This window comes from Protopterus annectens, chromosome 8.part0 (assembly GCF_019279795.1).
Source record: "Protopterus annectens isolate FY-2018-M chromosome 8.part0, PAN1.0, whole genome shotgun sequence".
NCBI classification, from domain to species: Eukaryota; Metazoa; Chordata; order Ceratodontiformes; family Protopteridae; genus Protopterus; species Protopterus annectens.
The window spans coordinates 639,287,616-639,312,188 of NC_056741.1; the positions used below are offsets into that span (position 1 = coordinate 639,287,616).

At 41.2% G+C, this 24,573-nt stretch overlaps 1 protein-coding gene across 1 annotated transcript in view; it reads left to right on the forward strand.

The window, feature by feature from the left end:
• The window catches only part of CACNA1F (calcium voltage-gated channel subunit alpha1 F), a 4,101,209-nt gene that overhangs the window by 340,383 nt on the left and 3,736,253 nt on the right, over nucleotides 1–24,573 (forward strand). The window lies entirely within an intron of this gene.

Genomic DNA, 24,573 nt, shown 5'->3' on the forward strand with positions numbered 1-24,573 from the left:
TGGGCATTTTCATGACATCCTTGAGATCCTTAAGCAGAGGGGGAACTGGACTGCCCTCATCCCTTCCGAGGACGAGTCGGTGTATCTGGACGGTTCTACCTGACATAGTTAAAACAAAACACATCCCCATTCACAAACCACACACAACACACACACAAAAAAAAAAAAAATACAAGCACTACTAACACTAAACCTTTACCCCCTCAGGTCGGTCCTACTCGCACTTACCCTACCCGCCTCCCTAAACCCTTACTCCCTAACACTAACCCTACTAACCTAACTCCCTTCCCTAACCCTCACCCTTACCCCCCCTACCCCCCCCTAAACTCTCCCTCCCCTAACTTAACCCCCCCGCCCCACCCTCCCTAACCCTAACACTATCTCCCCCCCTCCTAACCCCCACTCCACACTCTCCTCCCACCCTATCCCCACAGACACTACTTTCTTCGCACTCACTCACACACCCTGTTCCATCATCCTATCTCCCTCACCTTCCCCATCTAATTTCACCTGTTGCTTCGTCATGTTCGTCGTCGGTCTTCTCGCGTGTCGATTCTTCGTTTCTCGTCGTTCTTCTCGTCGCTTCTTCGCTCCGTCTTCTTCGTTTCCGCTCTGGTCTTCTGCGCTGGTCTGTGTTTCCTGCGCTGGTCGTCGGGTTGCTGCGTTTGGTTCTCGTCCTTCCACCTCCTGGGTGTCTCCGCCTTTCGACCAACTCAAGGAAGTAGTGGCTCGGAAGGCATGGACGGCCCCTGACACAGTGGAACCAACTCCCCGCAGGCCCACAAAATTCATCACAGCCCCGTCCGACAAACAGTTTCTCACTAAGGGTGTCCCTGTTGATGCCATGGTGGTTGCAGCAGCCACTAAGAGGGAGTTGGCTGACCCTTCAGTGCCTGTCCATCCACCTAATAAAAAATCTAGGACGATGGATAGGTACGGCAAGCAGATGTTCTCTTCAGCGACCTTTTCTATGCGGTCGCTGAACTATCTGTGCCATTTCACCCGCCTTCAGAGAAATCTCCTTAAGGAACTGGGTGATACCCTTCAGGATCCATCTGCTGCGGGGTCTCAGGAAAAGATTAACTCCCAGCTGGCGACCCTTAATTCTATAGTCAACTCCTCCATGCAGCTCATTTCTTATGCAGCCGATGGGGCGAGTAGGGCCGCAGGCACAGGCGTGGCTTTGAGAAGACATGCCTGGATGCGGTTATGCAATTTTGCTGACCCCTTTAAGGCATCCTTCACCAATACCCCCTTTAATGGTTCAGCTTTGTTCTGACCACAGGTGAAGGATACCCTTACCAGGTGTGAGCAGGAAGGCAAGACTCTCTCTGCCATGGGAGTCTGTTTTTCTACTCCTTCTAGACCATACCCTAAAGGTCAGAAGGGTGGGAAAATGTGGTTTCGCAAACCCCAAGGAGTCGTGCCTGACACATGTGGAGAGTTTCCCTCCAGGAGCAGAGAAGGGAACAACAACAGACGCCGCCCGAGGGGCAGAGGGGGTCCGCAGAATCAGGGTAGCAGGGAAACTTTTTCCAAGAAACCCTTTCAGCACCCCTTAGGGGCTGCCCGACTGTCCACTCTCGGAGGCAGTCGGGGGAAGATTATCACTGTACCCAGAAGCCTGGCGACTCCTCACACAAGACAAATGGGTACAGGCTTTCATATCCGAGGGTTACAAAATCCCCTTTGTCCACACCCCCATTCAAACAAACAGATCCCTTCCAGATGTTCCACCCGGTGTAAGGGAACAAGCAGTACTAGAAATCTCAAAACTGCTAAGAAAAAGAGCCATCCAGCCAGTCCCAGCAGACCAGCAAGGATCCGGGATTTACTCCAAGTTCTTTTTGGTACCAAAGAAGACAGGGGACTGGAGACCCATTTTGGATCTCAGCAGATTAAACAAATCTGTTCAAAGAATGAAGTTCCGGATGGTCACGCTTCAGTCCATTCTACCCTTTTTGGGTCCGGACACTTGGATGTGCTCCATAGACCTTCAGGATACGTACTACCATATCAGAATGAACAGACGCTCCAGGAAGTTTCTCTCCTTCCAGCTGGGAGCCAGTCAATATCATTTCGGAGCCCTGCCCTTTGGTCTCACCACAGCCCCCAGGGTGTTCACCAAATGCATGGCAATGGTTACGGCTCACCTGAGACGGAGAGGATTCCAGGTGTTTCCATATCTAGACGACTGGCTCCTAACTGCTTCCACCAGGCATCAACTAATCCGAGCCAGGCATTATACCATCCAAACTTGCTCAGAGCTAGGTATCTCTATAAACTTTGAAAAGTCTGCATTGTTGCCTTGTCAGTCTATAACCTTTATAGGCGCCATATTAAACACAAAAGAACTTTCGGCAAAACTTCCATTAGAAAGAGTATTAGACATTCGTCGACATGTTCAAACGTTGCTACAATGCAAGAGAATTCAGGCCAAATTTGTATTGAAAACCTTGGGTCTCATGGCAGCAGCTATCACATTACTTCCCCTGGCTCGTTTTCACATGCAAATTCTTCAATGGATGCTCTTTACTCAATGGTCCTTTCAACAGCTTCCGATGTCTCACAACATAATAATTACTCAGTCATGCAAAGACCACCTTTTTTGGTGGATGGTCTCCCCTCAAGTTTTTCAGGGCAGTCCGTTTGTACTTCCTCCTCCGGTTGCCACGGTGACAACAGATGCCTCCCTGATCGGGTGGGGGGGGGGCATTTTCAGGGCAGGACTGTCCAGGGAACTTGGCAACCCCTAGAGTACCATCTGCACATAAACGTCTTGGAGATGAGAGCGGTACTTTTAGCGTTGCAAGCTCTTCAGGACTCTCTACCTACCAGGACTATTGCAGTTCACACGGACAATATGTCGGTAGTGTGGTACATCAACACGCAGGGCGGAACCAGGTCCTATCCCTTATGTCGAGAAGCACTCAGACTTTGGCAGTGGGCAATCTCCTCTCAACGGTTTCTGATAGCAACACACATCCCCGGGAAGTCCAACGTCATAGCGGACAGGCTAAGCAGAGCAATTCTTATGCCTCACGAGTGGTCTCTCAATCAGTTAGTGGCGGACAAAATTTTCCGCAGATGGGGTCAACCTTGCTGCGACCTTTTTACAACCCCTGTCAACAGCAAGTGCATTGACTTCTTCACTGTCTTCCCCCTTCCAGGCCATTCCATCAGGGACGCTCTAGTTCACGATTGGCCCCGGGGTCTGCTCTATGCATTCCCTCCCTTTCCCTTGATTCCAAAATTGATTCAGAAAGCGACCGCTTTGGGATCCAGGATGATCCTCATTGCTCCTTATTGGCCTCGACAAGTTTGGTTCCCATTCCTGCTTCATCACTTGCTGGAGCAGCCTTGGAATCTGGACCCAGTGCCAGACCTCTTGATCCATCAGTCGGGCGGGCTGCACCAATCCCTTCACTCTCTCAACCTCACAGCTTGGTTGCTCCACTTCCAACCTTAGCCAGGCTTACATATGTTTCTCATCCAGTGTGCGAAATCATACTTTCTTCGCACAAACCTTCTGCTAGAAAGACTTATGCTAGTAAGTGGAAACGCTTTTCCTTCTGGACAGCGGCTAGAAAGATTAACCTTTTTACAGACCCTATCCATAATATTTTAGATTTTTTGGCGGAACTTTTTTGAGTAGGCTCCTCAGCTGCCACCATTAGGGTACAATTGGCTGCTATCGCAAATTTTCACGATAGCCTGTCAGAGTCCAGTGTCATGTCCTACAAACTTTGTAAAGCTTTTCTTAAAGGGACTATGTTACTTAGACCCACGGTTAAAGATCCCCCCCCCCCCCGTGGGATTTGAACTTGATATTAACTTCATTGATTCTCCCTCCTTTCGAACCTGCAGCTTCTTGTTCCTTAAAATTACTCTCCTGGAAGACTCTCTTCTTGGTAGCCATCACCTCGGCCAGAAGAGTATCGGAACTTCAAGCCCACTGCATTCGCCCTCCATATCTTATTTTTCACAAAGATAGAGTTTCACTCAGGACTAATCCTTCCTTTTTGCCCAAAATACCCTCGGAGACAAATCTCAATCAGGCCATTGATCTCCCTGTATTTTTTCCTAATTATTCAAACAGAGCTGAACAAAAGTTACACTGTTTGGACGTTCACAGGCAGCTACATTTTTATTTGGATAGGACCAAACAGTCAAGAAAATCAGATCAACTCTTCCTGTCCTATGCTGAGGGGAAGCAGGGCCTGCCAGTTTCTAAGTTTACCTTGTCTAGGTGGCTTGATCTACCAACTGAGACATAGAGAACTTCCTTCAAAACCAAAAGCTCATTCCACCAGGGCATTGGCTACGTCGGTAGCTTTTCAGGCTAGACTTCCAATGGAATCTATTTGTGCTGCAGTAACATGGGCCACTCCTCATACTTTCATTTTGCATTACAAGTTGGATATGGCCTCCAGGAGTCGAGCTGATTTTGGTTCCACTGTGCTCAAGAGTCTGTTTCGATGAGCCACCCAGGACTAAGGTGCTAGGGACGCTGTCCCATCCAGCAAGAATGAAGGCGAGATAGACAACTTAACATTAAGAAGTTATGTACCTACCATAACGTTCCATGTTAGTTGTGTTCATCTCGCCTTCTTTCTTGCGTCCCACCCTCCATCCCCCTTGCCTGGTTAGGACCGAGAGGAATCCTTCTTGAGGCCTTCTTCCTACGGTTGACCTTGTTTTAGGTTATGTCCTTCTCTGTTTGTAGCACTGTAGGTTAACCTTGGTGGGTACAAGTGTGTTTTTTTCCTTGGTGTTAGCTTTTCCTAACGAGATCTGGATATCTGACGCCTAGCATTGTGGGATAAGGGGTGGCCTCGAGCCGGTAAATAGCTCTCGAGCTTTAGTATAAGGCCGAGTCGGAGCCGAGGATTGGCTCCGAACCCATCCAGCAAGAAAGAAGGCGAGATGAAGACAACTAACATGGAACGTTATGGTACGTACATAACTTCTTATTCCCCTTCATGATACATTCTTCTAATAAAACAAAAATAGAACCTGTTTCTCACACTAAGCTTCTTGGTGTTACTATTGATAATAAGATGAGATTTGACAAACACATTACCCTAACTGTAAAAAGTTCACCGTAAATTAGGCTGTTTCTACAGAGTCAAACCCTTCCTTACTGACGCCACAAGACAATCTATTTCCAGAACACACCTAATCTCTACTGTTCTTTATGCCTCACCAATTTTAATTAACCTGTACAAAACAGACCTGGCAAAACTAGATGCCTGCTACAACAAAATTGCCAGATTTGCCACCAGCTCTCTTCTCCTCATAGATCCCATCACTGTGCTGCCGTATGCCAGCTAAACTGGCTTGAGTTCCCCAGGTACCTCACATACACCCAAATCACTATGGCCCATGGCATATTTTACCTCCCAGATAACTGTCCTGTAGTCCGGAACCTGCTTCAACACCAGTCTAATAAAAGCCTACTTAACATCTTCTGACAAATGCCTCTTACAAGTCACAAAACCTAACAACTTTTCTAGTGATTCTCTTTACTCCACCCTCATTGCCAGATCATGGAACTCAATCCCCCAAAACATACTTACCATACCAAGTCACCTACAGTTCAAATTTTTCCTCAAATCTCACCTATCTTAATTCTTGGCTCTGCTTCTGCCTTACACCTGACTGATTCTTTCCACCCTTTCCTGCCATCTTTATAGGCTTTCCTTCACTACACCTCACTGTTGATCTTTACTCACTCAACTGTTAGGAGTCTATCTTTCTGATCTATTTCCCTTTGTACTCTCTCTCTCTCTCTGTAGATCCCCTGTCTATTTCTCCGTGCCTCTTCCTTCTTCTCTTTCTTTCTGAATTTCTCTATTTCATCCTACTCTTTCATTTCTCTCTTAATCATCCATTTTCAATCTATGTATAATAAATACTTTCCACTTTCCTTCTACTGTATAGTCAACTTTTCTGACTATTCTTGAATATCTCTATTTTTTCTTGTTATCCTTGTACATATCACTACTGTATGAACTTATGTATTGTATAATTTATGTGTAACTATCTTTATTTTGTTTGGGACTTTTCTCCACTTGTGGAGAAGATTGTTTTACAGTAATCTGCAACAATGACTACATAGTGGATGCTGAAGATCAGACAGTTCTGATCACCACTCCAAGTAATGCAGACTGTATGTCATGACAAATGTCAGTTCTTTGCAGTTGTTGGATGCTGTAAAGAAGGTATTGCGAAAGTATGTTACTAAATGCATCATGTTTAGACTACTAAAATGCAATATGTTCAGACTATTACACAATCATGGCCTGTTAATGAATAATACATGCTGTAGTACAATGAATAAAGTAGAACAGTTAAAGGTAATATAAATACTGCAGCAACTTTTGTTCAGCAACCCACATCATACAAAAATCAGAAATATTACTGCATACAATATTCTGTTTTTTGTGGGGGAAGGGGGTACATACTTGCAAGACAACTTCATTTTGACTACCCTACGTCTTCTTTGTCATCAAGTATAGCTATCCCCCATGACATCACTCAGTATACGTTTGACTTACTTGAATTGCTGATAATGCCATATTGTGGTAGCATATACCTCAGAGTCAACAGAGTTGGATTGTGGACAAATGGGGCCCTATGTGGGGTAATTAATTGGGTCTATATTAGCGTATCGAATGGACTAAATAGCAAAAGCTATTTAGTCGATCTGATACTGTCGAAATGGCAAAATAGCGACGACACGGAACATCTAATTTTTTCCCAGGGAAAAATTCGGTGGGCCATCTTTGGTACTTTGCCATTTCCTCCACTATGGTGTGATCTCGGAGTTGGTATATTTAAGTAGGGGGTATGTGTGGGGTGAACCCCCCACTTATCTTTGTGTTGAAGTGCTTTTTTTTTTTTTTTTGCAGAGCAGCGAATTTTTTTCCCTGGGAAAATATTCGCTGTTCCGTGTGTTCGATATTTTGTGGTTTAGACATTATCGGTACGATGAAATAGCATTCGCTATTTTAATCGTGTGATAATGTAATATAGATGCAATTAATTAGCCGTCTGCCCAGCTTATACCATCATCCCATTTCTTAGCTGTCTATCCTCAGTTATTGTAAACATTGTTCAAAACTGCCAGTTTACATACTAGTCTCTTCTTTACTTTTAAAATTATTACAAATATTTGTATGTCATTTAAAACTTGAATTTCACATTTTACAGAAAAAAAACAGAGCTATTCTCTAAACAAAATGAAACAATCTCACATTGAAAACAGATTTAGCATGAGAAACAGTAAACCTCTATTCCCTAGAAACTCATTTAGTGAAAATGCATCTGGCAACCCGTTAAACTACAAGAGAGGTATACTGGGGTTCATACTCAAATAGTATTTAGTGAAGTACTAGTTAGCAGCTATGTGAAGTGTGCAGGAATTCAAAAGGCAAATGTGTAATGCACTTGTTAACAGCTTGGGACAGCCCACTGGACACATGTCCCTTTTCAGGAGCAGCTCAGGAAGGAGTACTGTCTGGTGAAGTAACTTGGTCAGAGTGGCATAGAAGACAAATGAAGACTGATGGAATTAAACCCTGTAGTACAAGAAGCAGCTTTTTAACAACTCATAGCAATACTCATCTGCACTAGGTGCTAGCCTAACACCTATGTCCCTGCAAAAAAAAGGCTAAATTGAAAATGTATTCATAGTTCAGATATTAACATAAAAGTCATACTTCATGTTGTCTAATTTATTCATTGCTAAATAATAAAACACACTGTCATCATTTAACAGAACAAAGACGCCAAGGATCATATCGAAGGAACATGTTTTACATGATGATGCTCCTGTTCAGTACAATCAATTTCCTTCCTTTTACACAATAACTACTCTGGTTTATAGATAGTTTCTAGGGTTGCAGTCCGGGGACCACCGAGAAACCTAGTCCAAATTTCCAGTTGTCCAGTTCCATTTGCCTGGTTAAGTGACTTGCTGCAGGATAGGACTTAAATGTGAGGCAAAATTGGAAACAGATAAGAGCAGATCACTCTGAATCACTTTAAGTTAACAGTAGATTTGCATCAACATGCATTTTTGAGTCACAATCACTATGAAACTTACAGATTGTAATCTTCTATGATTTACAGAAAAAAAGTGGTCTGGCAGTTGGTGTAAAGCACTAATACTTCTCATAGCAGAAAGTAAATCCTGTACACAAGAAGTGCTGTGCTTCAAGACTCATGGGGAAATTAAGCATGTTCTGCTCCATTACATCCTTTCTGAAGCCTTTAAATAAGACAGTGCAAGTGAATAAACCCTGTTTGGTGAAGCAGTGTTTGTTTACTAGCTGCACTTATCCCCTTTCTGCACCACAGTTCCAGATACAGTGCTCGAGATAGGAAATGCTCCATTCTAAGATATTATTGCCTGTGCTCATTGATTCCCTTAACTGTGGGAATGGGGAATGCTCCATTTTGTGCTACCGTTGGCTATATAACGTCCTGTACTGGGGGTGGAAAACTAAGAAAAACACACTAGAAAAGAGACATTTTTGAATTTTTCTGCAGCATCGCTTTATTGTTTGTTGACCTTGGACCCCCATAAAGCTGTAGGCCTTGGGTGACCACCTGATTCACCCTTCAAATAATCTACCGCTGATTCTGCTCCCGTTCCTCCACTGGTGGCCAGCATTGGAGGATATATTTAATGCTGCCTGTAACAACCCTGAATGTTCATCATTATGATCATTGCTGCAGTAGCCTAAGCTGTATCTGTTATAGCCTGTATTGGATATAACAGCTGGCCAGCTTACAAAGATTCAGAGCATCTTCTGTGTATTCAGACCATTAGACAGTTTGAGCTGGACTGACAAGGTTTGGTGTCAAGCCCTTCAGATCTTTCCTGTTGCTGAGCAGAGCTCTCCTGTATGAGCTTTTGAGGATCAATAGTCAGCTAATACTGTTCTTTTGCTGGATAGAGAAGTTTCTTTGAGGGAAGAACCTTCCACTTTACTTACTTTTCTTAAAAAACTTAATTTTTGAGGGAAATAAGTACTTCAAGCTGGGAAGAATTGTTTTTGTTGACATGTCTCGTGACTTTAATGTATTTTTAAATAGAAGAGCACTTTTTTACTTTTGTGGTAAAAAGTTGTTTAAAACTCATTTTTGTGTGGAGAAAGTGTTTAAAATGTTTTTTTTTACTATATTTTTGTTTCTGGGAAAAAAGTTAACTTTTTTTGCTGCTTAATGGTCCTACTAAGCTTTCCTGAGAATCAAACACAATTTTTGGCTTGACCATGGAACAACCTACCAGTTTCTCAGTTGGACCTTCTTCCAGTCACATATATATATATATATATATATATATATATATATATATACACATATATATATATATATATATATATATATATATATATACACATATATATATATATATATATATATATATATATATATATATATGTTAAGCAGCCTTTTCCATCACAGCAGTCTGGTAATTTGCCTCAGCCGCAGGTGGGTAACTGTTGTGGCCAAATCTGGTTCCTCAGATCACTCATCTTTTTTCTGTGGATCCTTCAGGTGTAGTCCCTATACCCAGCATGGTCTAGGGGGTATGTCAGGCGCTGTGCTGCTGTTAGTGTCTCCTTAGTGGGCATGGGAGAGCCACTCTTGTCATTCCTGAGAAAAAGGACAGGGAAAGTGCCCTTGCTTTGCCAGAATGTTGAACCCATCCTTATTTAAGTTGCTGCTGGCATTGCAGAGTCTGTTTGTTCAGAAGTTTCTGTCTAAAAGAAGCAGGAAAACTGAACATTTGTCTTTTCCTGTATCAGTTATTCTGAACAGGAGTAATTTATTAGGCTTGGCCAGGATTAGACCCTTGACACTGTTATGACACTGCTTCTGGTAAAAGAAAAGGAGATTTTTTTTCCTGAGATTGAACATGTAGGGGTCTGTGTAGGGACATATGTAATTTTTTTCTGTCCTCAGGTTCCTGATTCAGATTCTGAGGAAGAGTGCAATATCTGATTCCCCTATGAGGAATTATCTTTCTCTGATACTATTTCCAGGATGAGTCAGTGTTTTCAGTGGGGAAAATAGGTTTATCAAACTCTCAGAAAATAGTGTTTAGTTTATTTGACTATTTAAAATGTTGAGGTTCACATGGTCAAGGCCATGTGATCAACATTTAAGGAAGTTGAACAAATTGTACTAATATCGTAGTACAGTGAGGATCTGGAAGTGTGCCCTTCTTCCTACTGCAGTGCGATCTTAGAGTTGGTATAAATAATTTGCAGTGGTTTTTGGGGTGAAGAGGGTCTTGCCCCCCCCCCCCCCACACACACACACATACACAAAAGTACTGTCTTTTGTTGTGTTCTTGAATTTTGATTTTTTAAAAATAGGATCATATGGTCTTGACCATGTGAATTTCGACATTTTCAAAAGTCAGTCAAGTAAACTAGATCCCAGAAAACATTGTAATTTGTTACAACTGGAATTTCCACAACCTTCTTCCCTCCAGTTTTGTGTACTTTGAAGGATGTTTTTGTCACAGTCCACAGTTTCTTCTGATAGTCAGAATAATGCCCCCCAAAAGCAGACAGATTATATAAAATTTCTCAGTCTTTCAAGTTTTTTGTACACCAATCCCAGACCTGACCCTGCAGCTGTTCCTTTAGTGAATCCAGCTGCTGCTAAGCAGTTTAATTCTAATCCCTCTCATTGTGAAAAAGATAGGAAGGCTTTTGACAAGTTTGGGGAAAAGGTGTATGCTTCTGCAACTTTAATTTTTAGAATTCTTAACTGTCAAGCTCATATGTTAAAGTTTATCCTGGCTAAATGTGAATATTTAAGGAATGCTTTGGCATGAGTTTCCACTTGTGAGGAAGAATCTACTTTGTGTAACTTAGTTTCACAAGTTACTGCTCACTGTGTAAAATGTGTTTGAGTCTGTGGATACTACCTGTAGGGCTACTGCCACTGGAACTGTTTTGAAGAGATCTGCCTATCTGCACCCTGAGAACCTCACAGAAGATGATAAAAATTACATTTTGAATTCTCCCTTGGACACAGATTTAGTTTTTAGACTTTCTACTGCAGAAGTCTTCAAAAAGTAAAATGGGAGGAGAAACTGATTCAGAAAATCTTTTAGAGTTCTCCTCTAAGTTTTTTCAAGGGGTCCTCTGCTCTCTCTTCTAACTGTAGCAAAAAACAAAACTTTCAGTCCAAGCAGAATGCTGGTAAGCAGCTGTTTAAAAAGCTATGGCTGGGAGGTTCCAAAAAAGAAAGCAGGACCCCCTCCTAGAACGAAGTACAGTCAATAAGCCTGAATAACTACATGAGGAATATTGTCCTCCACCTGAGCAGTCCCTTAATCCTCCCAAAAAAGTCTGAATCTCTATTTTTCTCTTTGGCTACAAATTTTTCAGGCAAAACTCTTATCTTTCCTCCAATCTTACAACACATTCTGTCTCAGTGGGTAATAGAAGCTGTTCCTCCTCCTTCTCTGTTTGGAGGATGATTTTATTCTGTAATGTTTCTAGTGCCTAAGAAAGAAGGTTATTGGAGACTAGTTTTGGATCTTTTCTTCCAAAACCAGTTTGTGATAGTGCCCAAGTTCAAAAGTCTTTCACTTCACAACCTTTTACCCCTTCTTCCCTATTTGAGTTTCTTAGGCAGAGTCTTTATAAAAGAGTTAGGAATTTTCCTCTTGAGTATGGGGCCACCTACATGGATTGGGGTTCCAAGAGAGCATTCAAAATTATTTTCTGACACCCTCCCATGAAATTGTTTTTCTGGGGTGCCTGTTGGACAGCTCAATACAAAGAGCTTTTTTTACACCTGAAAAATAAGATCTATATTTAGATCTATTCCTGGGGTTTTCCACTCAGACTTCATTCTCAGTGAGGGAATTACTTAGGTTACTAGGTCTCATTGTATCTATGATTCTCATGATATCACTTGCAAGATTCCACATGAAAAAGATGCAGTGGTATCAGCATCAACACCCACTGACCTTTCAAATTCCAGACTTTAGATTTGTAAGAAGGGAGATCATGTGGTGGAGACGTCAGTTTTTACAGAATCTAGATCTCCCACTCTCCCCTCTTGCTCCAAAACAATTACAGCATATGCCTCAGACGTATCTTTGAAAGTGATGGCAATGGGCATAAAGTCCACTATCTTTGGGACAAAAAAGATGGACCAAAACACATAAACATGAAAGGTATACTAGCTCTTGTAAAGCACCTTATCTCTCTGAATCATCTGGGTCCCCAGGATCTCATTAAGTATTTTACAGACAACTCCAGGAGAACTATATCTTGTCCCCTGTACACACTAGCCATGTTAGCATGGGATATAGCTTTACAGCACAATCTCTCTCTCTAAAGACATCTTGCATCCTATCATAGTAAAGCTGTGTGGTAAACAAGCTGGGCAGGCCAGGGTAGACCCTCATGAATTGAAACTGAACCAGGGTTTTTTCCAAGAATTGGTCGATCTGTGGAGAACACATCAAGTAGGTCTTTTTGCCTCCTGTCTAAACAGTGAACTGGCAAAATTATGTTCCAGGATTCTATGCAGGAAGGCCTAGAAGACAGATGTTTTTTCTTTTCCTTGGACATGTATGTTTCTGTATGCCTTTCCACCCTTTCATCTGATTTACAGGGTACTTCTGAAGATTCAGAAGGTCTTCCCAAAGGTTGTTGTGGTGACTCCCTTATGGCCCAGGCAAAAGTGGATGTTTATCATATTGATCACTGATGCCGTAACCTTAGCTATATAGGTTATATCCTGCCAAGGGTGGAACAGTTTCCAAAGCTTCAGGGCACTTCCATGCATCCAGACTGTTAATTAGCATGAGCTGAGCTGACTAAAACAGACAGGTTTGTGCACCAAGCCCTTCAGAGCTTTCCTGATATTGAAGAAAACACTCCTTGTCGGCTTTTGAGAATTGAGGGTCAAATTGTCCTGTTTCTGTGTTGGGCAGATACGTTTCCTTTGGGGGAAAACCTTCCATATTAAAAGTTTATTCTTCCATTTTACTTACCAGCTTAGGATAGTTATTTGTAAGTTGGGAGTTTGTGTTTTAATGAGCTGTCACAAGACTTATCTGTACTTTTAAACAGGAGCACACTTTTTTCCTGTCAGTTTAAAGCAGATAACACATTTTTCTGTGGAGAAATTGTGTTTATTTTACTTTGTGGGGCTGGCAAAGATGTTTTAAAGTGCCCTTTTTGTGAAAAAATAGTGATTTTTAAAGATTTTTAAAATTTTACCACCTTCTACTGCTTGTTTTTCCTGGGAACGATGTACTATTTTTGGCTTGACTATGGAACAATCTACCAGTCCCACAGTCTGTCATTCTTCCAGCCACAGAAAGAAAAAAGTTAAGCAAACAGCTTTTGCTATCAGACCAGTCTGGCAGTTTGCAACAGCTGCAAGGGGATGTCTCTGCTATGGCAAATGTGGTTCCTAAGACCACTCATCTTTTACCGCGGATCCTTCTGGTGTAGCATCTACAGCCACTTTGGAGTGGGGGAATAGCCACATCCTGTGCTGCTGCTGGGGTCCTCTCGGTGGGCAAGGGAGCAACCCTTGTCATTCCTTTGAAAGGGAACATGAAGGGCTTCTCTGTTTTGACAGAATGTTGTGCCCATCCCTCAGGAAGCTGCTGCTGTTATTAAAAATACTGTAGGTCCCATTTTTTTTTCTGTCAAAAATAAACAGAAAGCTAAAATCTCCTCCTCAAATTTCCTTAGACAAAGTAGTTTTCTTGGTCTGGCTCAGGGTTCAATTCAGCCTACTGATTCTTCTTGTGAGGTGAAATGTAGTAAAATAAACAGATACCTCTTTTTAGTGAAAGGATTCAAGATTTTGAATCTGGACAGGAAGATGAGACAGATTCAGAACACTGAGGACAAAACCCTGTATCAGATTTAGAGGAGAGCCTAGTTTCTGATTTTCAGTATGGGGGTTCTCTTTCTCTGAGACTGTTTCCTGAATGTGCCAGTATTTTCAGTGGGAGAAAGCTGAGGTTTCTCAGTCCCTTCAGTAAAAACTATGAGCTGTTATACAAAGAATGTTCCAAACCTGCACCCATTTCTCCAGTCTGTCATGTTTGGAGGATGTGTGCGTCACTGGTTGCAGTTTACCTCATAGTCAGCCTTCTCTCCCTAAAAAGGCAGACAATATATAAAGTTCTTTGATATTTTAAGTTTTTATATACAAATCCCAAACCTATTTCAACACCTATAGCTTTAATTCTACTGCCACTAATTATTTTGTTAATTCCAATGCAGATTTTTCTGAGAAGGATGGGAAGATTATTGATAAGTATGAGAAAATAAGTGTTTGCTTTAGCAACTTTAATTTTCAGGATTTTGAATTGTTAGACTGACATTTTGAAGATTACTCTAATTATAACTAAATGTGAATGTATAGGGAATGTTTTGTCTGCAGTTTCTTCTTCTGAGGAAAAACTGCCTTAAATAATTTAGTTTCTTCCATTTTACAGATCACTACTCATTATTTACAGTGTGTTTTTGACTGTGTTGATACTTCTTCCAGGGCTATGACCCCTGGTACTGTTTTCAAGAGGTTTGTCTGGCTGTGTTCTCAGAACCTCTTAGGTGATGTGAAAAAAAATGAGATTTTGCATTCTCTTTTCATTTGGGATTTATTTTTTGATTCCTGCATTGCACAGGTTAGCAAAAAGTTTTCTAAAATTTCTAAGGGATTCTTTAACTTTTCTTTAATTTTCAACAAAACAAAATAAGCAGTCCCCAAAAATGTGGGTAAATGGACATTTAAGAAGAAATGGCAGGGAGGTTCCAAAAAGAATTCAGCGACCACTCCCCCTGAAACCAAGGGCAGTCCAACACATCAAAATGACTGTTTAAGGGACCATGTTTTCCACTCATCCTGGCAGTCCCTTTTCCTTTCCAGAAAGTCTGAATCTCCACTTTTATCTTTGTCAACAGATAGTTTCAGACAAATGGTTTCGGAAGATCATTCATCAAGGTTACTGATGGCAGTGTGAGGAAAATCTCTCCTTTCCAGAGGATAATTCCTCAACCACCAGACTTCACTCCTGTGTATCCCCTGTCCTTCAACAAATGCTATCTTAGTAGTGATAGAACCAGTTCCTCCTTCCCAGGTTGGTAAAGATTTTATTCAATGATGTTTTTGGTGCCAAAGAAAGAAGGTGCTTGGAGACCAGTTCTGATTCTTTCTTTCCTAAACCTGTTTCTGATAGGGCTCAAGTTCAAAATGCTGTCACTTCAGAACCTTTTACCTCTTCTTCCTCGTTTAAGTTTCCTGGTAACAGTAGATTTAAAAGATGTTTATCATCACATCCCATTCAAACAAACTTCACACGTTTCCTAAGGTTTTGCTTGTCTGGATCATATTAGTTCTCTGCCTGCCTACTGCATCAAGTGCTTTCACAAAGTGTCTAGCTCCCGTTATAGTTCATTGCAGGCTATGGGGTATCCACATTTTTCCATATGTAGACAACTTGCAGTCTTTTCCAAAGTGTCAGGAATATCTTACTTGGGTGACATGTCTCATAAGTTGGGATTCCAAGAGAACATTCAAGTCTTTTTTGACTCCTTCACACAGAATTGTGTTCTTGGGGTGTCAGCTAGACACATCAATTTAAAGATCTTTTCTTCTAAAGAAAAAAATAAATCTATATCTAGATCTGTTTCTAAGATTTTCCACTTAGACTTCGGTCACTGCAAGGGAATACCTGAGAATTTTGAGTCTCATGGCATCTGAGATTCTCATGATACCCCTAGCAAGACTCCACATGAGAAAGCTAGAATGGTATCTAAAATCTCTTTGATTTCAACACCAAAATCCTTTGTGTTTTCAAATCCGAGTGCTGAGAGTTGTCAGAAGAAAAATTACTTGATGGAGGCAGCAATTTTCTCTAAACCCAGGTGGCCTCTTCTCCCTCCCTGCTCCAAAGCAACCAGTCACCACAGACACCTCATACTTTGTTTAGGGAGCAGTTTCAAGAGGGAAAAAAGTGCAAGGTATGGGTTACACTAAGTACAGACACAGTCATGTAAATTTAAAAGAAATGCTTGCTCTGGTTGTGGCAATCAAACTCTCTGAATCATCTCTGATGCCCTAGACATCTTCTGGTTGTTTCAGACAATACCACAGTCATGTGGTACATCAGCAAGTAAGGGGGAACCAGGCTGTATCCCCTCTGCAGACTAGCAGTGTTAGCTTGGGATATAGCTTCACAGCACAGTCTCACTTTTCAAGCATCCTGCATTCCAGTAAAACAAAACTGTGTGGCAGACAAACTGGTCAGCACAAGGGCAGACTTTCATGAATGGAAACTAATTGAATAGTAACTTGTAAGCAAAGGCATGGCATCTAGGTCCAGAGAGGTCATCATACCACTGTACTTGGCCCTCATCAGTCCCATGGTAGAGCATAATGCCCTCTTCCTTATATACCTGACCAAACACATGCAGCATCTGGAACATCACAAAGGTTTCTTACAAAAACAATACAGGGAGTAAACACAATGCCCTCTTCTGATCACCTCAAAGCCCTCCCTCTTTACTTGGTGTCATACAGACTAAGTAATAATAATAATAAAATAAAAATGTAAACAATGCATTATTTAACCATACCGTGACTTGCAAGTGGTTTAAAGAATTTAAGTTTGGGATCTTGGAAAAAGTTAATGTGGACCCAAGGGGAAGGCAGTGGAAAACTGGAATATAAAGAGTTGCTGTGGCAGCTCAAGTTGAATGCCATTTCATCATAATGAAATGAACGAGCATGTTTCCCCTGTTACCAGTTTTAAAACCACAGTCTAAGTTCTTACAAGTTCATGTTTTTAAGGTGACAGTAGAGTCCCTCTTATCCAGTCTCATTGGGACCAGACCTTTGGCTGGATAAACAAATGGGTGGTTAATCAGAAAATGCATACAAAATAGGATGTATAGGTTATAAATCAGCTAGAATAACATGATTTGTGCCAGTATGCATTTTTCTAATGAATATGAAGTCTAAAACTCAAATGATGGTCATTATTTAGCCCAGAGGAGGTGGAAATGTTTTTCTTTGTTGTCTTTTGCTAGGGCTACAGCAGAAATTTGATGGCCGGTTAAAGAGAGGCCGGATAAGAGGGAGTCTACTGTATATATTAGTAACTTTAAATATTTGTTACATAAGTCAATTGATTCATATTTATTAATAATTTATTTTGCATTGTTTGTGATATATTATTATTGTGTTTTATTATCCGACCTTTCCTGTCTGATTTATATTTTATTAGTTGGTTGACTTCATGAAAGTTTTATTAGGACCTTATTGTATATTTAGACCATCGTGATACATTTGTATATGGTGGCTTTTATATTATTTAATCTTATGGTATTTAGAAAGTTTAGAGGTGTTGTGAGGTGATCTGGTGGTTCATCCATATTTTTTCTACATTTTCAAGCATTTTTAAATATTGTAAATGTTATTTTACAATTTAGGGGTAGGTTTACTTTAAATGGTATTCGTTTTTTTGAAAATGGTGTTCATCTTATAAAAGGAAGTGATGTAATGGATTTAGTTCAGATTCTGATGAAGTCCCCAGTTTTAGGGACAAAAGTGCTTAATCCTGAGTAAACTTCACTATTCATTTGGTATGGAAGAGTGTTCATTTCAATACGTTGTTCTGTGCAGCGTTACTGTTATGTTTCTTTTGTTATCATACAGACATCTGAAAGGTGATCTTTGCCCGACATGCAAGGCATACCTGGGCACTGCTTTGATGAACCTTTTGCACGTCTGCAGAAAAACATCATCAGAACTGCTAGACTGAAAGACCTAAATTTTGCTTGCGACATAAATAGGATATGTTGGAGAGACAGATATACTTTTTAGAGAAATCCCATTCTCTGGAGTAGGCTTCCTATCTGTGGGAAGCAGAGTTCCTCCCTATCCCTATATAAGCACAACTTGGACCAATGGTTGAGTATTCAGACATTCACTCCTGGTCTGGTGCCTATGTCCTGAAGAAAAGAGGAAGTCAGTATATCACCAACTGTATAAATCAAATTTGTGGGTCACATTTGGGTTGCATGGTTAGGTTTATAAGAGGCACTAGTGGTCATTAACCTAGTATACATCTATAAACCTATGAGGGTGTTTCAAAGATTTGATCCATCTGTGGGGAATTTCTCAAGTAGACATGTTTCCCTTCTCTCTGAACAATCAGCTGGTAAGATTCTGTTGCAGGGCTGTATGCAATAAGGTCTTGAAGATAGGTGTATTTTCCTTTATAGGTAGCAATGTTCCTGTGTGCTTTTCTACCCTTTCCACTGATACCCAGGGTACTTCTGAAGATTAATAAGGGATCCCCTAAGATTATTATGGTAACTGCCTTCTAGCTCAGGCAACAGTGGTTCTCCCTTGTTTTGGAAATAGCCAGGGAAAGTGCCCACGAATTATCACATAGGTGGTAATCCACTAAGTACGGAAGATGTAATTAAGGATCTGGGGACCCTGGTAGATAGCAAACTCTCCTTTGATAATCATATTGCCAAAGTTGTTAGAAATTCCTTCTATGTAGCCCACCTAATCACGAAAGGGTTCACCTCTAGATCAAGAGAGGTCATTTTGCCCATCTACTCATCACTCATTAGGCCCATAATAGAGTACAATGCCCCATTTGGAATGTACCTTACTCGAAACCTGCAACAGCTGGAAAGACCGCAGAAGTACCTCACAAAGAGGATCATAGGCCTCAAAGAGATGCCCTATGCAGCTCGACTAAAGAAACTCCAGCTCTACTCAGTTGCTTATCGCCTGCTCAGAGGTGATCTCTGCCTGACGTATAAGGCCATGTCCAACCCGGAATTAATGGACATGCTCCACCTCAAGAAAACCAAATGTCTTAGAGCCACATGCTTCAGTGAATTAAACCTCAGCACAACAATAAACAGGACATGTTGGAGGGATAGATTCCTGTCCCAGAGACTTTCCTCGCTCTGGAATTGAATCCCAGTTTATATTAGGCAGAGCCCCTCGCTGACTCTCTTTAAGAGAAATCTTGACGAGTGTTTGGGAAATCGTAAATTTACCCCTGGGATCACTCCAGTGGCCCTGCTAGACAGAGGCCCAGGAAACTAACTTAAAAGGGAGGTGAAAGCCAACACATTCTGGCTAGGCTTATAAATGCCCTTGGGCAGATAGCCTAGTACCTACCTATGAACCTATGAACATTTACCACAAACTTTCTCATAGAATGGATCTGCTCACACAAGACTGTGGTGTGTTTGATACAACCCCAACCACAGTTAACTTAAGCTGACTGCCTGAATGATAGGATCTATTTCCATTAACTAGCTGTTTACTTAGGACGTGCAGCAAGTATTAATGGAGGCAAGAAAGCCTGCTGCTTGAAAATCATATATTACCAAATGGAAAATGTTTTCTAGTGGTTGCCAACAGTATAACCAGTACCTATTCAGTACTAGTATTTCCTGGTTTTACAACATTTGTGTGAGTTACTGACCTATGGCTTGTCTTATATCTCTATTAAGGTTCATCTTTCATCACTTTCAGCATGCCTGCCTATGCATCCCTCTATTTCAATACAGTCTTATGTCAAAATGTTCTTGAAAGGGGTTGTACATAAAAAAACTCCCAGAAAAGCACTGGCTCTTGTTTGGGATATTAACTCACTGCACACTCATCTGGCTGACATAAGGTTGTTAACATGGAAGATGGTCTTACTCACTGCTCTGTGTAAGTTGCATGCTTTTACGGTGGGTCAGCCTTATGTCATCTTCCACAAAGACAGGAATTCTTTGAGGACAGATATTTATTTTATGCATAAAGTGTATTCCGTTTTACACAAAGCCAATCCATCCATCTCCCTGTCTTGTTTCCAGAACCTAAAAATGAGGAAGAAAGGATACTTCTTAGATGAACACACATAACTCGGGCAATTTTTTGACAGAACAAAATCTTTCAGAACTTCTGATCAGTTTTTCATTTTTTTCTGAAGATAAGTTTACATTAGATGCAGATACTAAGGCTAAGTTCATAGGTTCATAGATGATACTAGGCTATTGGGCCAGAGGCCCTTATAAGCCTAGCCAAGAATTTCACCCATGTTCCCACAAAGTCAGCACTAGTTTTCCATGTCCGGCAGGGACACAGGTGGGACCCCAGGGGTGTATTTTCTGTTTCCCATCCAGTCGCCCAGGTTTCTCTTAAAGAGGGCTAGTGAGGTACTCTGCTTGACATGGAGAGGAAGTCTGTTCCACAGATAGGGGAGTCGTTGGGACACAAATCTATCCTACCAACAAGTTCTAGTAATGTCACAGACCAGGTTGAGACCTTGCGTGTGGGTTGCTCAAGTGGAGTTTTGACTTATGGATATTCAGCAACTCCATAAAGGCTGAGTCTGAGACATCCTTGTACACTATACACAGGTCACCTCTTAGCAGTCTGTATGAGACTGAGTAGAGGGACAGGGCTTTTAGCCTACCTGTATAGGATAGGTGTTTGAGACCTTGGATTTTCCTAGTCTGGAACCTCTGTGGTCTCTCCAACTGCTTCATGTGATCGGCAAGGTACATACCGAAGGGGGCATTGTACTTGATAATGGGTTTGATAAGGGAGGAGTACAGGGATGTTATGACCATCTTGTTCCTGGATGAAGTACCCTTAATTATGATGTGGGTCATGTTGAAAGCCTTCTGTATAACGGAGGCAACATGGTGGTTAAAAGTCAGGTTGTTATCAACCTGGGTGCCCAAGTCCCTCACAACTGATTGCGTGCTTAGTATGTTGTTATTAATGTGATAATTAGTGGGGATGCCATTTTCCCCAAAGGGGATAATGATGCATTTTTTGACATTCAGTTTGAGGCCATGTTTCTGGCACCAGTCATTAGTTTGGTTAAAACACTCTTGGCGGATGTTCACATCACTAATGGAATTTATGACAATGCCCAGTTTGCAGTCATCTGCAGACTTGGTCAGCCACAGACCACTGGTTTTGGCTTGGACCTCAGAAAAGTATATCCCAAACAGTAGAGGCCCCAAAACCAATCCTTGGGGTACGACGCTTGTTACGGGTCTACTACTAGAGGTGGCTTCCCCTATTTTGACTGAGTGGGTTCTATCAGTGCGCCAGTTAGCTACCCATGTGGTAAGATATAGGTTGATGCCTAGCTGGGAGAGTTTATCCATTATGCCCATGTGGGGAATAGTGTTGAAGGCTTTGGGTAGGTCAAGGCAGGTGGTGTACATGGTCTTGCCTTCATCCATGGCTTTGGTGACTGTTTCGAAGAAGGCGGCCAAGTTTAACAGGCAAGGTCTCCCTTTGAAAAAAACAAACTGTCTGGGATCAAGCATTTGGAGGTTGCTAATGTGTTTATAAGGTCCATCATAATGCGTTCCATGGTCTTGCAGATCAGGCTAGTGAGGCTCATGGGCCTATAATTGCCTGAGTCGGTAGACACTCCACCTTTGTGAGGAGGGATGACAGTGGCTGTCCTCCATTCTGCTGGGATGAAGCCGATGCACAGGCTTTAGTTGAATAGGGTGCCTAGTGTTGTTGAAAGCCCTTGCCTGAGTTCATGTAGGACACAGCCAGGGATGTTGTTAGGTCCCATGGAGGCTGTATTTTTTGCCTATGAGAGGGCATTAATAACCTGCTCCCCGGTGATGAGGGGAGACGGGCAGGTGCTGGGGATGTCCTGGTTTACTGATGGGGGGTGAAGTTTTCACTGAACTTGTCTGCCAGCAGGTTGGCTATATCTGTGGCATTTGTGTATGTAATATTCTTGATCACCAGTTCAGAGCAGATTTAGGAGTTACCCTTGAGATTGTGGATGTATGTGAAGAAGGTCTTGTGATTGCCCTTAGTGGATGTGGCCAATTTGGACTTGAAGTTAGCATTAGAGGATTTCACCAGTGACCTCATTTGCTTTTTCAGACAATGGAGAGATTGCTTCCAACTTGGCACCTGCACCTTCTTAGTCGTGGACAGCAATTTTTTTCCTTTTATTATAGAGTCTGTTTATTGCTGCATTTGCATCCTTATTTAAGTTAATTTAATACATTTGTATTGATAATGACTGAAGCTGTTTGGCTTTGAAAAGTCACCTACCAGGCCTGAAACATTTTACACCTCTTTAGCTAAAGTGTTAGTGTTTTTAAGTTAGTTAAGCATGGGGAAAATGGTCTTTCAGTAGCAATCATGCCAACTTAAGCTGGTAATCTAGAGCCCAGTGGAAATGAGAGCCTAAGAGAACTACTGAGCCCATCTTTTTGTAGCCTTTATTTTCCCTTTTATATGTTGAATCTAACCTTCTTCCATCAGCATTACTGCTGAATACTTTAAAAGTTGAAACACTCCTGGGCTGGGAACTCACCTCAGGCTTGTTTATTGCTGGTGACTTTATCAGAAATATGAAATTCTGGACAGTGTAGATATAAAGATCATTGATGCTCCACCACAAAAATATATTAATCCATGGTTAAGTAGGGTTACATTGCAGTAAGGTTAATGTGGGATATGTGTAATGCTAGGTTTTGGGCTTACATTTATGGCTTGAGTATAGATTTATTTTATGTTTTAATAATTCTTTAACCCAAATGGCATCTTTGTTTTTGTGCTTTTGGAGGGAGGAATAATAGAGAGTTACAGCTTAGCTAATGATATAGCCTGAACGCTAACTAGTCAATTAGTGCATTTATAGTGCATTTGTTGACTTTATTTAAATGCAGGTAGTTAATCTGGACCTCTAGAAGACCCCTTTTCAGTCACAACTTTGTTACTTAAAACAGGAACACATTTTACTTAAATGCACAACTGAAATACAGAAAAACAGCATTAGACAAACGACATAAATTATATCAGAATAATTAATACTGCTTACATAGTAATATCCTTGCATGGTTTGTTCATTGGAAAGCATCTTATGTAGATTAAATTATCACTGACAGAGAACAAGACAACAAAAACAATGACTAGGTGATGAAGCCCACTATCTTTGGGCTCACTGTGTTGTTGTAGTTGTAGTTGTAATCAGCTGGAGAAAATGGCTAGCATGGGTAGCTGGCACACTACACTTTGTAGTGTATTTCAGACTGTGGTCCCAACAAAGCAGAAAGCATTTTCAGTAGAAGTGAAGGCTGGCAAGGGTAGTTGCTGTGGATGCTAAGTGGTCTAGCATACTGTTTTGCAGAAATAAAGTGAAGAAAGGACTTACAGTAATCCTTACTGCAACACTTTTATTTTATGGTACTACGTAGAAGGGATTTTTTTAGATTTAGGATTGATGGATAAGTAGTGGCGAAGTCCCTTAACTGCACAGACAATAAAGCAGCAAGAGGTGGAGTTTTTTGCAGGTCTTTTTTAAAGAGTCAGAATTAGTGATTGCAATGAGTACTCAAGTGTGTAACAAAGCCAGCCTTGCTGAATTAAGAAGTTGCTTATGCAGTTGTATGTCTAAATATAGATACGAGTTTATTCACCACATTACAAATACGGGTAGAGAGGGTAAAGGCATAGCTGAACCAAGCTCCTAGGTATTTGAAAGACTGTACTACTTTAAGAGGAGTACTGTCAGGGCCAGTAATTTTCCACTCAGCTTTGTTTAAAATAAGGTGCTTGTGAGCGTTAAAGAGTAATGCATTTCTTTTACTGAGGATTTTGTTCCTTCTATTCAGAGGCCTAATATAGTTGGACAAAAGTAGAATTTAGTGAATTTCAAATGGATTTGGATGAGTTACCTAATGCCAGGTAACAGTGTAGTCATCATAAGGGATTGTTTGGTTGATAGTCAGTGAGATGATGAGTGAATTAATGTAGATTACAAATAGTAGTAGTCCAGGAATTGAGTCTTTTGCAATGCCAGACAACACTGGTTGGCGAGAAAACTGAGTGTCATTGTGCATGATTTTAAAGTGTCTGTGATGCAAGTACCCTTGGAAATAGCTTTGGGAGATGGGGATGGAGATGAAACCATTCTGTAACAGCTTCTTCATGAGTTGGAATGGTCCTCATGGTCAGAGGCATTGAAGCGATCATTGAATATGGCCCCAGTAAGGCTACAGGCAACCACTGCATGGTACAGTGCATCAGTAAAATGTAGGTTGTAGGTATATTAGTACATTGCCCTTTTCTGACACCATGTTGATGGCCTTGTTGAGTTATTTGTACTCCTTTATGTGGGCCTGCAGCTGTGAAGTTGCTGCTTTTTATAATTTTTTTTGTTAGAGGAGGCAGATGACAAATTGGTTGAAAAGAGTATAGATTTAATCTGAAGCTATTCTTAGAGATCAGGATAATGTCAGCAGTCTTCAGAGCTCTGGGAACATACCAGTGGAGAGGGTAGTGTTGATAATGTACATGATGAGATGCACTGAAAAGTATTGCACACCCTGATAAATTTAGACAGAAGGCTATTGGAACTAAGTTTTCTATACAAACATTCTTAACTTTGATAATTCCTCTGTAAATTATGTCTGTGCATGTAATAGCCTGTTACTTGAAAATAACATGCACTCAGTGACCTTTTCTTAAAGTAATGTGTAT